Raw genomic sequence first — 15,825 nt, forward strand, 5'->3', positions numbered from 1 at the left:
TTTAGAGAATCATTGTACAGAGGAGTAGATGGTTTCCGATAGGATTTAAACTTGGTGAGTGGAATTTCTAGGGTCAGAGTACCTATGATCTCCTGCTAGTAGGCTGTGTAATTCAACTCCACAGAGATCATAGGGTTGAAGATGTTTACAAAATGTTAGAAAGCAGTCCTGAAGTAGGTTTCTTCAGTTTGGAACATGCCATTCGGATCTGAGTAGCCATTGTGGTCAATATATGGGGTCAAAAACCCTTCACCAATATAGGAAATGAGATTAGATCATGGTCCATCCAGTGGAGGGGTATTTTTTCTTCCACACAGATGAATTCCTCAGGGGCAAAGATAAGGTCCAGAGTATGACCTGCCTAATGGGTGGAGCCATATACATGCTGTTTAAGACCCACATCTTCATCGACGCCTTGCAGCTCCTTGAAGGGGCATGAAACACCACCCATAAGTTGAAGTCCACCCAAGATAAAGAAGTTGGAATGGGACAGCACCATGTTGGAAAGGACTTTAATCAATGAGTGGAACTGTGAAATTGGGGCCCCTGATTGTCTATAGCAGAGTACACCTGAAAAAGCACTGCCTTTCATAGTTTTTAATGAAAAACTCAGGCCCATATTTATACTTTTTTAGCTCCGGATTTGTGTCTTTTTTTATTCAAGAGGGGTGTAAACATACAAAATATAATTGGATTTTGTAAGTTTGCGCTGCTTTTGCATAAAAAAATGACGCAAATGCGGCACTAAAAAAGTACAAACATGGGCCTCAGTACCTCAGCACTTTCAGGTTTATCAAATGGAAACATGATAAAGATCCAATTAATCTTATACCTACTCCACCTCCCTTTTCGTTATTCCACAGTTTATGAAAAGCTTTGAAACTAGGTGGACAGGCCAGACCAAGGTCTATCATAGAGCCAGGGGTGATCCAAGTCTCTGTGATGAACAAGACGTCCCAATTTCCAGATTCTAGCATTACGTTTATTTCCATAGAAGGCTTGACCAGAGATCTGGCATTAAGTTGACCACCTCTCACGAGTACTGTACTGTGAACAAGTGAGGAAGGCCCCTGCAGTCCCCTCACAGAAGTGGATACAGAAGGGAAAACAACGGATTGTCTATTATTCCACTTGCTATTTTCCAGCAACTGGTCCCTTGTACAGCTCATCTTGGAACTCATGCCATTGGATGGAATTCCTTATACCTCTAAGGTGCTACCAGCAGAATGGCTGGCGCTGGGCACGAACAGGCGCAAATGGGCTTGCCTTTGGTGCACCTTCGGTGTGCCGATGGTGCATTCATGCCGGTGTTCTACTTAAATAGCCTGTTGCTCTAAAAACAACTAGACCAGCAACTAAAAATGGTGGCCAGCACCTGTACCCCTAACAGGCGAATCGAGTAAACGCAGCAATCAGGAACGTTTTTAAAAGAATATTAAAACATTAGCTGACCCATTTTCCTGCCCCTTGTCACTGTGCAAGCTCAACTGCAGGCATATCAATAAAGAGCGCTAGGTGGCTCGGGTGCAGTGGTGCTGTCTGGCATCAGGTTTTGACTTTCCATGTCCTCACAGCTCTTTCTTTGGGTGCCTGCAGGTGCAGGGAAGCAGCTCCTCTGCTCCACGGGAGTTCTTCTTGTTGATTTGCGAAGCACAGACAGCTCTCCCGGTTTCTTGGAGGCTGCAGCGCCAGGACAGGTCAGTTGCTCCACAAGGGTCGGGTGCAGCAGGCAGGCTAGTAGGGTTGGATCCAAGTACCAAGTTTGATATCAAACAACCCTATTTTCAGTAAAGCCATTATGTAGCTGGGGAACTCGTATTGACCAGTGTCCAGCACATGTATTTAAAATGGCTTCTCTGTATACTTACTATGTCTGAGAATAGACAAAGGCATAGCAGGGGCATATCATCTCTTGCAGATATGCCCACACATGTAAAATAATGCATCCTGCCTTCGGGTTGTAAGGTCTGCTGTAGGGGTGACTTACAACTAATGCATGCAGTGATTAGGGGGCATGGCACACATGCTGTGTGTCATGTTCTGTATTCACATTTAGGGAGCACCTTGTTGTGCAGCCTGCAATGGCACTCTGTATGAGGTTGGTGCTGGGTCCCTTAGAGTGGCCCAAGTTGTGTTGCAGATCTTAGGGGCTTTCTTCGGGTACCAGGGGCATCATTTACTAGGCACTTACAGAGGTGCTAAAGGGCCTGGCCCATTGGGGATCAAGTGACCAGGTGTCTTGTTTTGGGAAAGGAACACTGGCAGTGTGGACCTAATTAGCAGGAACCCAGAGCACTTCAGTAAAAGTTGCATCAAAAAATTGGCAAAAAGTGTGTGTGAGGGGGGTACTGCAACGAGAACCCAGCTTCCTACACCTAAGTGCTGTGATTTTAGCCCCAAGAATTCTATGGCTAAATCTACCCTTCCATTCCACCTTCTCCACAACAGAGCCACACGAGGGGTCCGGTCTACAGGGACTAGGCAGAGCAGCTTTTAGCAGGCCAGGCCATAATTCAATTAAGGGGTCTGCTGGCTGTTGTGCATCACTGTCATCAAATCCAGAAGGATGAATTGCTGAGGGGGGCCACTGGCATTGCGGCCTGTGGTTTACAAGTTGCTCACAAATCTCACCAACAATAGCACAACCCACTGAACTGACTGCCCTACTTACATGCAAGGTGTGGACACTTATTGGAACAATCTTTTAGACTGGTCCTTTTTTGTGAAAGTGAGGCACATACCTGGGATCCTTCTCCTGGTAGGTCACACATCTGTATCCCCACTTGCCTTCACAGAATTGTTTGGTGCCCGGGTCCGGGGCTGCAATCTTGGTGATACGCTTGTCCAGCCGCTAATTTGACAGTTTTGGAACAAGTGCAGGTTTTCCACTTGGCCTAATTGTTTTGATTGTGGTCAACATAGTGTGGTCACGGGAAAGTGGCTATACCTCCCTGTGGTTAGGTTCTAATATGTACCAACATTTAGTGAACTAAGTGGTGGGTTCATCGTGGTGTTAGACGGTACATAACAATTACTTCTTGCTATGAATAAAAGGGTCTGTCGTTTCAAGAAACTGAGCCAGTACCAGAGAGTACAGGATAAAGGACAAGAGCGAGGGCTGAAGAATATAAAAGAGTGGGAGAAAAAAGTGCTAGAGGAGAGAAAGGCACCGGAGTTAGAGAAAATAAAGGGAGTGGGTAAACGGACAGAGAAGATAAAAAATAGAACACGAAGAGGCTTGGAAATAGAAGATGGACTGGGAGAATAGGAATATAGAAGAGAGGGAAGAAACCAGGGAAAATTGTAGGATGAAAGAGAGACCACGAGAATCAGGACAGAAATAGAAGTATGTGAGCAAACAAGATGAGAAAGACTAAGGGGTGTAAATGGAATTGGGAGAGTGAAACAAGGAAAGAAAAACAGTGATGGAATGACTGTTGCTGGTCTCATTCTGCCTTTGTAAGTGAAAGGTAAGGTCAAGGCCAGCTTCAGGGCGGTGCGACCAGTGTAACTACACCAGGCACTCCCCGGGAGAGGGAAGAGGGGCTGTATTAAAAAAAAACGTATGGGTTTAACAGCAGGTGCTGCAGACTTCCTCCTGTGCCCAGCAGTTTTCAGGTAGCAATAAAAGTGACAAGATAATTCAGGTGATTAATCTGCCTGCTGGGGAAAGATCGAGTTTTGTCTGGTGGCAGTTTTGACTCATCATAATGTAGCACAAAGGGTTAATTTGCCTGCTGCAAAGAAAGTGCACCATGCAGATCACAGAACTGAGTGTGAGTGAACTATGAGTTGCGCTGTAAAAATAAAATGCATGTCAGAGAGGGTCTAGGGAAAGAAAAGGGTAACTTTTGAAGGGTGTTAGGGAGAGAATTTATGGTGAAGGAGGTCATGGGGTGCCCAAAACAACTGTCGCACCGGGCACCATGAGTCATGGGTGAGATGTGCAGTGTGTGAAGTGGGCTTGTGACACGCATTGAATAGCACATTAAGGCTAGACCTACTGACTTTGCCAATGCTTGTTTAAGAAGTTCACTTTTGCATACTACTATTGGTAAACCAAAACTAATTCTAGTTGACAGCTATACTTTGAGAGGGCACAGAAAAGAGAGCTCGTATCTCCGGAGAGGTGACCTTTTGCGATTAAGACACTTTTAGCTAGCATTCCATGTGTAAATCTTCCCAACACGCCTGCAATGTCATTTTGTCATTGAAAGTATCTACTCAGATGTCTGAAATGTTTACGCTGCATAGCCCCCAAAGGCATACCTATTCATATTCAGATCGTTTGTACTGTACATTAACATCAGAAAAACGTGCACAATTCATCGACTTGGGTGGTGGGTATGTTGTCTACCCTTTCACTTGCAGACAATGGTGCCAGGACATCTGAGCTCTAGGTTAACCTTCCTAGTTGACCAAATTGTGTGATCCTAGGCAACCCCATGTATTCCCGTTTGCCTCAGTTGCCACACACGCACAAATTTCCGTTACGTCTGGTGATTGAGCCAGTGCCGTAACAAAGGCCCCCGCAGCCTCCGCAATACTGAGGCGGGGGCGGTGGAGAGGTTTAACTCCACTGGATTCATCTTACAGTGTGGGCTGCAGAAACAAATGCATTCATTAAATATTCGAGACTTCTTAGAGACTACACGTGTACGACTTCAAATCCGTCCTCGGTATGACTCTCAGTGTACAACTCGGTATTAATGACCAATAAACAGCATCTAGCTGGCAGCAGGGCTCCAATTTGCTATGTTCTTTATCATAGGTAATGTATAAGGAAAAAAATTACAAAAAGTGAAAGTCACGAATTTACACTGCTTACTAATAATTTTGCTCGTATAATCGCCACTAAGTGGTGGTGAAGACTCAAAAAGATCTTTAAAGTACAGTACTGTATCTACTGTACTGTAGCTGTTCTTTCCATATTTGTCGGTACCTTGGCAATGCAGCTGACAGTTCCTTTCATCACACCCTGGTAGGATACAGGGAAGCACATCTCGCCATGTCTACATATAATGTGATATGTTGCATGTCTGCAGGGGCTTTCGATTCAGGCGTGTTCATGTCCCTATTAAGCTGAATTGTATGCATGTAAACATACAACATAATGAGTGCAATTACACTCTGAATTAGATGTGCCAGCCGGAACGTGTGCTGTAGCAGTTGATGCTAATCACCTCCGGACCAATGCTAGTTTACGGCCAGAAAACAAAAGGGATGACAAGCTCTCTACGGAAGGTCATATGAGCTACACAGGCTGTGAGATGAGAGCCACTGAGGTGGTTGTCATATTTATCGCATCCGACAAAATCGGGATTCCTGGGTTTCGGAATTTATCAGGTGCGATTAGTTCGGCCTACTAGAAGATTTGAACTAAGAAAGTGGCATACTATGCGGGTTTTGGCGAATTCCGTGCCATGATCTGCACCGCTGGGAAATTACCCCGGTATATTTCATTAGGTTGGACCTTCCAAAAAGTACCTGAGGAAAGTTATAGGCATGCAGCCAATCCCTGCTCAAACAGATTTTCCTAGGCACTTGTAATCATTCTCATAATGGACGTGGCCCTGTTCCACTCATCATGGCCCTATAGAATTACTTCCACAACACTGCCACTTATGCTTGGTGGCAAAGGAGTCAACTTCCACATTTCCCAAGAAGTGCATGGAGGAACCTGCAAGGGCTATTTATTGTATTGATCACGAACTAAGAAACGTCTTAGAAGGAAACATAAACAAATCGTTGTTGAGTATCTTTATCTCTTGAGGCCCTTAGTAGGATCCATCAAACTAACGAATATTTAATATGCAGTCATTAATCCTTTTGGTTTCCAACTGTTTCTTGTGAACTATGTCAATATTCACAAGACAATCAGATGTCCTCTATATGCTGCCAGAACTAGACGCAGGATACTAACCATGCTGTAAGTGATTAATCACATTAACAATGATTCCTATATGCTAATTGATCTTCTGAAATAGAGTGCCCTATTTTAAGAGATACCACAGACAAGAAATCTGATTGTCTTTTTAATACTGACCCGAATTTCACTCGAAACGCTTAAAAACGTGGTGTTTGGTTGAGGGATTCCTACAGAGGACTGTTAGAAACGGGGTTTTTGGTTGGCAGCCAGGTTGCCCTCTGTCCAAGCAAGAACCCTCACTCTAGTCAGGGTAAGTCACACACAATCCAAAATCAGCCTGTGCCCACCCTCTGGTAGCTTGGTACGAGCAGTCAGGCTTAACTTAGAAGGCAATGTGTAAAGCATTTGTGCAATAAATTATACAATACCATAATATAACACCACAAAAATACACCACACAGTGTTTAGAAAAATATTTAATATTTATCTGGGTATTTGCAGATCAAAACGATCAAAGATGAAATTTGAATTTGTAAAGATATCACTGAAAAGTGATATAAAGTGTCTCAAGTCTTTAAAAAGCAAACAAAGTCTCTTTCAAGCACAACGTACCTGGTTTGGAGTGGAAAATCTCCGCAAAGGGCCGCAGAAGAAGAGATACGTGGAAAAATGGTGTGTGCGTCGATTTCTCCCCAGCACACATGGACTTGCGTCATTATTTTTCACGCGGGGAAGTCATGCGTCATTTTCCGGCGCGCGGACAGTCTCTTTCTATGGGTCGCGGGGATTACCAGATGTCCCGGGTCTGTGCGTGGATTCTCCTGCTTGTTTTCCGGCTGCGCATCGTTCCGCGGGGCTGTGCGTCGAAGTTTCGCTCTCACGGCAGGCGTCGCGTCGATTTCTCCTCTGGAAGTCGGGCGGCGTTGTCCTTGCGAGGCCGTGCGTCGAAGTTCCGGTCGTCCCGAAGGCGTCGCGTCGATCAGCGTCGGTGTGCGGCGTTTTTCTCGCCGCGGAACAAGCTGTGCATCGAAAATTTCGCCACACGAAGCGTCCAAGTGAAAAAGAGAAGTCTTTTTGGTACTGAGACTTCAGGGAACAGGAGGCAAGCTCTATCCAAGCCCTTGGAGAGCACTTTTACAGCCAGACAAGAGTTCAGCAAGGCAGCAGGCCAACAGCAAGGCAGCAGTCCTTTGTAGAAAAGCAGACAGGTGAGTCCTTTGAGCAGCCAGGCAGTTCTTCTTGGCAGGATGTAGTTTCTGGTTCAGGTTTCATCTCCAGAAAGTGTCTGATGAGGTAGGGCAGAGGCCCTGTTTTATACCCAAGTGTGCCTTTGAAGTGGGGGAGACTTCAAAGAGTGGCTAAGAAGTGCACCAGGTCCCCTTTCAGTTCAATCCTGTCTGCCAGGGTCCCAGTAGGGGGTGTGGCAGTCCTTTGTGTGAGAGCAGGCCCTCCACCCTCCCAGCCCAGGAAGACCCATTCAAAATGCAGATGTATGCAAGTGAGGCTGAGTACCCTGTGTGTCTGAGTGAATGCACAAGGAGCTGTCAACCAAGCCCAGCCAGACGTGGATTGTAAGGCACAGAAAGATTTAAGTGCAAAGAAATGCTCACTTTCTAAAAGTGGCATTTCTAGAATAGTAATATTAAATCCGACTTCACCAGTCAGCAGGATTTTGTATTACCATTCTGGCCATACTAAATATGACCTTCCTGCTCCTTTCAGATCAGCAGCTGCCACTTCAACAATGTATGAGGGCAGCCCCAATGTTAGCCTATGAAGGGAGCAGGCCTTACAGTAGTGTAAAAACGAATTTAGGAGTTTTACACTATCAGGACATATAACTACACAGGTACATGTCCTGCCTTTTACCCACACAGCACCCTGCTCTATGGGTTACCTAGGGCACACATTAGGGGTCACTTATATGTAGAAAAAGGGGAGTTCTAGGCTTGGCAAGTTCTTTTAAATGCCAAGTCGAAGTGGCAGTGAAACTGCACACACAGGCCTTGCAATGGCAGGCCTGAGACATGGTTAAGGGGGCTACTTAAGTGGGTGGTACAACCAGTGCTGCAGGCCCACTAGTAGCATTTAATCTACAGGCCCTAGGCACATATAGTGCACATTACTAGGGACTTATAAGTAAATTAAATAGTCCAATCAGGTATGATCCAAAGTTACCATGTTTAAAAAGGGAGAGAGTATATGCACTTTAGCACTGGTTAGCAGTGGTAAAGTGCGCAGAGTCTAAAAGCCAGCAAAAATAAGGTCAGAAAAAGAGAAGGAGGAAGGCAAAAAGTTTGGGGATGACCCTGTCAAAAAGCCAGGTCCAACAAGGACCACAAGAGATAAGGATACATGTGACAATATTGAAATTGACATCATAGAAAGTAACATCACAGGAAGTCATTTTATATTTTGCACTAAGGAAGTCACCATACATATAGAAATTTGGTAGTAAAAGACCACAGTTACTACAGTTCCCACATTGAGTACCCATAGTTAAAAGCAACAAAATGTCTCAATATGTGTAGAGCGCAATGTGAATTAAATCAAAACATATTTAATGCAGAAAAGACACACTGGCCATGACATCAACGTAAAACAAGCATGTCAATAACAAAAAATAACTTGTTATATGTGCGGCACTTCATATATTGCACTTTTACAGGTGCCTTAAATAGCTGTTACATTTACCAAATGAGGTTGCATGATAGGCAAAATAACAGTGGGTTGAAATACCCCAAGCAATTGGCAATGGTTAGACTTATTGTAAGCATCTTCCTATCAACTTTTGTGTGTTTAATGTAATGCTGAACGTGCCCAAGGGTATGCCCAGACATGGGTCCCTTGCTCACTCTGCCACTGGAGCCAAGCTACACCCAATCACTCCGAATCAGGGTGAAACTAGTTTTGGTTTGCTTGTGTTCTGGTTCAGAGAGGACCTACTTTGGCAGTTGGGGATGGACTGTTCCTATTGGGCCAGGACCAAGACTAATTTGCATATGACTGGGCTCAATCTGAGGTGGCATGGTAGGCAAAAGAATGATGAGTTGGAATGCTACCCTGAGCAATTGCCAGTGATTAGACTTATTGCAAGAATCTTCCCATCACCTTTTGAGTGTTTGACATTTACCTAATGTAACAGTACCTCATTTACTGACCTCGAAAGGATGAAAACCTGATTCAAGCTTGCAGGGATTTGAACTTATAATCAACAAATCACAGCAGATGTCAGTCAACTGCAAGCACTTACTCACTAAGTAGGACACAGCACAGGGAGGAAAATTAAAATATTATTGAAACAGATTTGGTTGTTTTGAGTGGAGAATCACTTTCAGTTAACTAAACTAAAACACACTAAGGTTAAATGGTTTGGTCAAGATATCTTGATTTTTACAAGAGGGCAGTAAAACAAGGATTACAAGTGCCCCACTCCTCAAGCCCTATCACAGATAAACAAAGATAGAGCAGCTTTACCACAGCTGAGAATGCATCAGTTGAAGTACTACCTGCACAGGCCACATATTTAAAACATTAAAGGGGTCACAATCAATGAATCAATTAATCAATCAGGATTTGAAAGGCACAGATCAATGAATCAATCAATCAATCAGGATTTTTAAAGCACAGTTAATCACTTCACAGGGTATCCATTATCCAGGCACTTGCAGGTTTTGATGAAACTAGTGAAGACAAGGGAAAAGCTTGGAGAAGGCACACAAAACAGGGGGAAACGCAAGGAGAAAACAGTGAGAATGAGGGAAAATCAAGGCACAGAGGCAAACAAAAAATGGAGGAAAAAAGCAAGGAGAAAGCAGTAAAAATGAGTGAAAAGCAAGGTAAAGGCACAATATAAAAGGGGGGAAAAGCAAAGAGCAAGGAGTGAAAACTAGGAAAAGCAAGGAGAAGGCACACAAAAACGGGGGGAAAAGCAAGGAGAAAGCAGTGAAAAAAGCTAGGAGACACAAAAAACAGGGAAAAGCAAGGAGTAAGGACTGAGAATGAGTGAAAAACAAGAAGGCATCCAAAAAATGGGGGAAGAGCGAGGAGAGGACAAGAGCAAGAGCGATGCAGCAGCACAGGGAGAGCTGGGCCTGGGACCTAATCAATGGGGTTGTGTTGCAGCCTCCATTAAGTAGGTCTTGGGAGGAGAGAGGGGTGCTGAAAGCAGTGGGCGGGGCTAGGTAGGTGGCAGAAATAACAAGCGTCAGGAGGGAGTGGCGATGAGGGAAAAGCAAGGAGAAAGCAGTGAGAATGAAGGATAAGCAAGGGGAGGACAGACAAAAAACAATAGAAAAAACAAGGCGAAAGCAGTGAAAATGAGAGAAAAGCAAGGAGAGGGCACACAAAAAACAGACAGGGAAAAAGCAAAGAGAAAGCAGGGAGGCTTCCAACAGGAATGGCGAGGATAATGGGTGATTGCCTAGATTCTCAATTTTGCTTAGCATTTTGCTTAGCCTGGCACATCATTCATTTATGTACTTTGGACAGGGCTTGTAGACTGAAGGATTAGCTACATACACCAACATCAAAAATTGTGTTGGGACAGGAAGTGGGAATGGCGGTCCTTACCACTGAAGACAAATCGTTAAAAAAATATTGAGTTTCTTTAATTCAAACAAATTTCCTACAGAAAGATAGGCCTCTCTGATGCACATGTCAACATTTGGCAGAGCTTACGAGAAAGATACAATTAACATGAAAGTTTACAAATTAAAGCATTTGTATTCCACATTGACAAACAGAGCAGTTGAGTCTCGCAAGGCAACTAACCAATGTACATTGGTCATATTCTACTGGACATTTACCCATTACACAAAATTGGACTAAACGTATTGGGTGCAGGTCAGAGTAGCTTGGCGCCATAAATTTTGTTCTATGTGCAAAGTTGGAACTGTTGTCACACACTTCCCTGCGCTCTACACAACAGCTATGTAGAGGGCCTTGTGCAGTGTGTGGCAGTGGTGCCTGGAAACCTTCTAGGCTTCTTTGCCTGTCAGAGTAGCTCTTTCCTAGTGGGGGCTGAAAGAAAACAAGCAGTGTATGTGTCTGGTCACTAAATGTCCCACAACATCAAATTCCGGAATCATGAAGTAATATTATTTTCTGTGTAATTTCAGTCACTTTGAGTAACGGTCTGAACTTAACACTCGACTGACCAAAAATCCAAATCAATGCAAAAAAGTTCAACTTTTAAATAAATCAGCAAATATCTCCGGTTCACTGTGAAAAATACAGCTACTGGGAGACCCAATTATTTCATTAGAAAACATTTTAGGCACTCCAAGGGAGAACAGTGCCATGCAGGGCAACGAGAGTTTTCTGTTTTATCAATTTTCATGCTTTGCAGAAGAGTACAGGTCAGGACAGGCTGCCTTTTTAGGTCTGGTCTAGAGACAGATTTAGCTGTCTCACATAGCAGAGGCTCCTCCACTAAGGAGGAGGAGCGTCGCCCCACTGCTTTCAGAAGTAAAAATAAAATTATAATCACGGAATGTTATTATAATTTTTTTTTATCTGGAGCCATTTTAGGGCACGGTGGGGCTGGAGGGGACTGGAGGAGGGCTGGAGGAGGAGTGGTATGTGCACCATAATTGTTGGGCAGGCCACACAAACATGCACACTTAGCATTTCTCCACCCACCTGTATTACACAGCCAGGAGAAAATGCACAAGGTCCCACTCCCTGTGTGAGTGACGAACCATGTCGCACACACCAATCACAATGCTGCTGTCATGCTGGTGACAGCAGCATCCTGATTGGCTATGGGGAGTGTGGGAGCCTGTGTGCTTCCCTGAATAGATTGAGGCTTCTCAGTACGGAGAAGACAAACCTATCTCCCGACGGAACAGGTAAGTGTTTATTTTTTTAATCCCCCGCCCCACCACCCCCATTCAGAGGCACCCACCATTCATGTCACATGCCCCATGTAATCCAAAAAAAAAAAAAACATACATATGTACATACCTACTGGGGTCTTCGGTTAATCGAGTTACATCCCTTAGTTTGTGCAAATGTCATTTACTCTGGCCTACTTAGTTTGTATTTGATGGTGCTGGAGACATGAGATGAGGTGGTGCTGCGTCTGACTGACTGCAATGAGTTGCTCTCACTTGCCCTAAAATTTTCTGACAAATTTTTCAACTTACGTTTTCTTTTGGTTGCATATGAGATAGTCCCACATAACATTTAGTCCTCGTACCAACAAACTCTAGTGCCAGTTCTATTGCTAGTTTCCATATTATAACACTGTGACTGGAGGCACATGTCTAATGGCTTCATGGAACAATGAAGGTAAGCCTTCAAATCCACTACAAGATCCCATCATGGTCTCATGAGATCCACCAGGAAAATCGCCCTGCAGGACCACATCAACACCACCACCCACAACCCAAAAGAAATTTTCAAAGTCATCAAGGAATAAATAAAACCTCAAGCTGAGGCCACTAACATCCCTCATCCCAGGACTTCTGTGATGGACTAGACACCTTCTTCCATTGGAAAATCAAGGATATCTATGACAGGTATGGATCCCAAAGACTCTCCGAACCCACCAACAACCCCCTAACCAGGATCGACTGAACCCCACTGCTCCTGCTCACCTTGACCCCCCTCACATAGATGAGACTCGCTCCATCATGAGCAGCATCCGCTCCGGAGCCCCCACTACATCTTCAACAAGACCAGTGCCTCGATCGCACCCAAGCTCCGCAAGCCTATCAACTACTCCCTAGAGACAGCCACCTTCCCCGAGGACAGGAAGCATGCTGAGATCAGCCTGCTACTGAAGAAACCCACAGCCAAACCAACGGATCTCAAGAATTACCGCCCCATATCGCTGCTGCCTTTCCCAGCCAGATCGCCAAAAAAGCAATCAATGCTCAGCTCCATCAATACATCGAGGACAACAACCTCCTGGACATCTCCCAATCAGGTTTCAGAACTAATCACAGCACCAAGACCACCCTTTTTGCTGCCACAGATGACATCTGCTCTCTGCTTGACCACTGCCAAACAGCAGCCCTCATCTTACTAGACCTATCTGCCATGTTTGATACAGTGTCCCACCACACCCTATGCGCCAGACTCCACACAGCAGGCATACGTGGCAAAGCCCTTCGATGGATAAACTCCTTCCTGACAGGTAGAACGCAGAGAGTCAGGCTCCTGCCACACCTATCACACCCTGCAGAGATCAGCTGTGGAGTACCCCAAGTATCCTCGTTGAGCCCTATGCTGTTCAACATCTACATGGGCCCACTCACCTCAGTCGTCAGGAACTACAGACTGAACATCATCACCTATGCTGATGACACCCAGCTGATCATCTCCCTGACTGAAAGCCCTTCAACGGCCAAGAAGAAGCTCCAGGATGGGATGGAAGCGGTCACCACCTGGATGAAGAAGAGCTGAACTTTGACAACACCAAGAACCTCATCCTGGGACCATCCTTCTCAGCCTGGGATGACTCCTGGTGGTCATCAACACTTGGCAGCTCCCCCACCCCCACAGACCATGTGTGCAACCTCAGTGTCGTCCTCGACTCAGCGCTCACCATGATAAGACAGGTCAACTCTGTTGCCTCCACCTACCTACCCACCCTCCGACTCCTAAGAAAGATCTTTAGATGGATCCCTAGCAACTGCCACAAAACCGTGACACACGCCCTGATCACAAGCATACTTGACTGTCGCAACACCCTCTCTACCGGAATCACGAAGAAGAACCTGAGCAAGCTACAAATCCAAAACACCATTGTCAGATTCGTCCTGAATATTTCCCGCCGAGAACACATCACAGGACACCTGCGAGACCTCCACTGTCTCTCCATTGAAAAGAGGATCAGTTTCAAACTCCTCATACATGCCTACAGGGTCCTCCACAACTTTGGACCCGGCTACCTCAACCACCGCATCACCTGGTACTCCCCTGCCAGACCTCTCCACTCCTCCCAGCAGTTGCTCGACACTGTACCCCGCATAAAGAAGTCCTCAGCTGGAGGAAGATCGTTCACCTACCTTGCAGCAAAATGTTCGAACACCTTACCTCTCCACCTCAGACAGTCGCCATCACTACTTCAATTCAGGAAGGACCACAAGACCTGGCTGTTTCACTGAATGCTGAGGACATACCCCACAGTGCCTTGAGACCCTATGGGTGAGTAGCACGCTCTAAAAAGGAATGATTGATTGATTGAAAGCCTCCGCAGAGACCTTGTGACTTGGGTTGTGCCATTTTTCTTGCTCTCCAGAAAATGCTTTAGTAGATCCTTAAGCCTATATTTTTACTTTTTTGGGCAACATTTGCGTCATTGTTTGAAGCAAAAGTGGCGCAAATTTACAAAATACAATCATATTTTGTAAGTTTGCGCTGCTTTTGCCTAAAAAAATGATGCAAATGCAGCGCAAAAAAAGTATAACTATGGGCCTTAATGTTAAAAAGGTCTCACTACTCTCATATTAGTAGTAAATACTACAGCTATATAGCACATTCTACTATTTGCCTGCTTTCTAGATGCTACTGAAATGAGGCATTATTACATAGAGTCACACAAAGCCCGTTGGGCTAAAAGCACTTGACCCTGCCACCCCTTTACCACTCTCAATCCCCCTCTGCCCCCGCCCTCCAATGTGTGCCCTAGTCCACGCTGCTGAAGCTTGCATGACAAGCACAATTATTCAGCTGATGTGTCCTGGGCTGCGCTGGAGATCAGCCCTCAACAACAGCCTCATGTAAAGTATTTCACGTAACTTTAAGGGGCTTAGTGCATAAAACAAGTACTGGAACTACGATCCTTAGTGCAAGTACTTTGTTGGACTTTCACGGAAATACATACAAAGCACACATCTTAAGTAAAAAATTAAAGCAAGTTAAAGAAGCTGGTGCAAAAAGCATTCTTGTATGTTATAAAAGCTCATTTGATTAATGTGATGGCTGCAGATTTATTTGTGTTGCAGTCACACAACTTAATCCTACTGGGTGACATATACATAGAAAAACAAAGTCATTTTGAGGAAAGTAATATGTTACTGTTAGAAATGAGGTCTTTGGTTGACAGTCAGGTTACCCCCTGTTCAAGCAAGGACCCTCACTCTAGTGAGGGTAAAAGAGAATCACCCTCAGCTAACCCCTGCTTCCCCTTTGGTAGCTTGGCAGAGAAATAGGTTTAACTTCAGAGTGCTAGGTGTAGAGTATTTGTACCAACACATACAGTAACTCAATGAAAACACTACAAAATGACACATCACAGGGTTAGAAACATAGAACATATTTATCTAAACAAAACAAGACCAAAATGACAAAAATCCACAATACACAAGTCAAGTTATCAATTAAAAATCAAAAAGAGTCTTTAAGTAGTTTTAAACACAAACTAACACTCTTAGCGTTAAAATGTACCTTGGGTGTGTCAAAAGTAACCCCACATGGGCGAGTGCACGTCAAAAAGGGCCTGTGATGCGTTGATTTCACTAACGAGTGAGACCTTGTGTCATTTCTCCTTTCGTTGGGTCGGGCGCGTCGTTTCTTCTCTCTGCAGGAGAGTGATGCGTCGATCCGGTCAGCACTCTCGGGTACGGGCAGGCCTTGCATTGTTTTTACACGCCCAGTGGTGTTTGAGTCGGAAATCCAGCTGCACAATGATCCAAAAACCACGCAGCGCGGGGTGCGATCTCCCAACCTCCGTCAGCGATGCTGTGCCTCGTTTCTCCAGCTCCGTGCGTCAATTCTTCAGTTGCATTTCCGGCGAGTGTCGATTTTCAGCCGTTGAGCCGGCGGCGCATAGTTTTTTCAGCCTCAGATTGGAGTTGCGTCTATCTTTTCCCCGCACGGCACTCTGTGTGTGGATTCTGTCACGTTGTAGGTACTCCTCAGACTCGGTGTGATGCAAATAAGGTCCACCTCCCGACACCACCAAGTCACCGATAAAAACCACGGTGTATTGGAGTCATCAGGTG

Source organism: Pleurodeles waltl, chromosome 11 (assembly GCF_031143425.1).
Source record: "Pleurodeles waltl isolate 20211129_DDA chromosome 11, aPleWal1.hap1.20221129, whole genome shotgun sequence".
Lineage (NCBI taxonomy): Eukaryota > Metazoa > Chordata > Amphibia > Caudata > Salamandridae > Pleurodeles > Pleurodeles waltl.